Genomic DNA, 2,390 nt, shown 5'->3' with positions numbered 1-2,390 from the left:
TTCTGTTAGTTCCATGAGGTGTTTAGCTGGTTGGTATTTATTTTTGATGATTTCAAGGGTCTCTTTTATCGGGACTTGAGTGAATAGTGAAACCACGTCAAAACTTACAAGCAGATCTTCTTGCTCCACGTGTAGATCTTTGATCATTTCCAAGAAGTGGTATGAGTTTTGTACATGTGAAGCTGCTGTTTCAGCATGGGGCTGTAGCTGTTTTGCTAAGTGTTTAGCTAGGTTTTGTAGTGGTGGTCCTCTGGAGCTGACTATGGGTCTGAGAGGTATGCCTTCTTTGTGTATTTTTGGGAGGCCGTATAGTTTGGGGCATCTGGAGCCAATCAAGATACAAAAAGAGCCAAAAAACAGACAGCAGATATTAGAAACACCAATCAAGCAGAACACAGCAAACTCCAAGACCAATAAACACAGACCAAGACTCCCAACCAATCAGGATGAAGAAAAAACCATTCTGGCACAGCAATAGGCTGCCCCAAATTTAAATCTGAAACCACTGTAAAAGTCTGACTCGCAGATGAACACTATACAGAAGCCTGCTGATGGGAGATGAGATTCTGCCGAAACGTTGCTACAACTTTAAAAGCACAACTACAAATACCCGAACAAAGCCGAATGCCCCATATATATATAATTTACCCATAGAGAGAGAGAAGAATTTCGTTTTAAATATGTAACTGTGTTCACAGTAAAAAATAAATGCGATCAGATTTATTTATCACATTTCTCCAGCTGCCTGTTTGCAGTGAGAGAGAGTAGTTAAATACATTAAATATAGGCAACTTGTGTGTGTGTGTGTGTGTGTGTGTACAGACACACATACATTACATGCACAGTGTGTAGCGGGGTAGGAATAAGAGGTGGTTTGGGCAGGATGGAGAGGAGACGGAGGGGGTGCTCGAGATGGGATAGGAGAGGAGAGGCTTCTATGGGGCCAGCGTGAGGAAGGGAAGGGGATAGGCATCAAGCTTGCCCCAGGGAAGCCTTTCCTCTCCCCTCCCCTCCCCTCCCTCAGGATTGCCCCACGGAAGCCTCTCCTTGAAGTCCAGTGCGGTGGCCGTAAGGATCGCCCCACAGAAGCCTCTCTTATCCCATCCCCCTTCTCTCCCTCAGGATTGCCCCACAGAAGCCTCTTCTCTCCCCTTTTCTCCCTCAGGATTGCCCCACGGAAGCCTCTTCTCTCCCCTTCTCTCTCTCAGGATTGCCCCACAGAAGCCTCTCTTCTCCTATCGCATCTCTAGCACCCCCTCTGTCTCCTCTCCTTCCTGCCAAAACCATGTCTTATTCCTTCCCTCTCTTACACATACATATATACCTATAGCTAGCCAGTTTACTGCTAAACCACCTTAATCATAGACAAAACACTCTGTCTGTCCGCCTCTCTCTCCCCCCCTCCCCCATCTCTCTGTATCCATATCTTGTCAGCGCTCCAAGTAACAAACTCCAACCTAAAAGACTCTGAGACAAACATCTTCTCAAAGTTCCATTTTATTAGACTTGTCATATTGGCACATCTGGGAAAACCCCAATCTGAGAGTTCTGGGTTTTCCCTTCCCAATAGAAATTCAAAGATCCATCCATCACCCACCAGTCCATCACATGGCCCAATCACCAGCTGTCCCAAGTGGAGACATCCCTCCAACCACTCCTTTTCCTAGTACAGGATGACATGTCCTGTAATAAGAATGGTGTTATGACTACTACCTCCATTCTATGAGATCTCCCCTCCACATTTCCCAGGGACTGGAATGTGGCAGTATGGAAGCTTCTAAGGCTAATATGGCTTCCAAAGCTGACTATCTATCTATCTATCTATCTATCTATCTATCTATCTATCTATCTATCTATCTATCTCATGTTTCTATCAAATCTGTCTGTCTGTGTTGTCCATCATCTCTATCATCCATCTATCACATGCTTTAACAACCATCTTGTCTTGGAAGCCAAGTGATGTTTTTTAAAATTTGTTAAATTTATTTGCCTCCTATCTCGCTACGCTATGCTGAACTATACCATTATGCTATGCTACTATGCTACTCTGAATTCTTCATGCTGAGCGATGGTCAGCTGAACCCTGGTTGATTGTTTAAAATGTGATTGGCAGTGGCTACACTTAAACCATCAATGGCGATTTTCAAAAGGCAGGATCTGGGTTTGCAATGGGATCCGGGTTTTGTCTTTTACTAGGAGGTTTTCTGTCCTCCAGTGCCGTTTTTCTCTGTTTTTTCTTGTGGGTCAGTGAGTTCTTTCGAGCAACTTCACCAGACAGCGAGTGGTTGTGAAGACCCTCCTCAGAGACCAGAAGGCACGGCCGCCCTGAAGGAGCCCCTCAGTCCGGAGAGCCAAGATTCCTATGGAGGCTTTTGCCCAATTCCTCAGAA

The sequence above is a fragment of the Notechis scutatus genome, chromosome 6 (genome assembly GCF_049901735.1).
Source record: "Notechis scutatus isolate UNSWTSFEM ecotype Mainland chromosome 6, rNotScu1.2, whole genome shotgun sequence".
NCBI lineage: Eukaryota > Metazoa > Chordata > Lepidosauria > Squamata > Elapidae > Notechis > Notechis scutatus.
The sequence above is the reverse complement of the archived record's forward strand: the minus strand, read 5'-3'. Positions refer to the sequence as shown.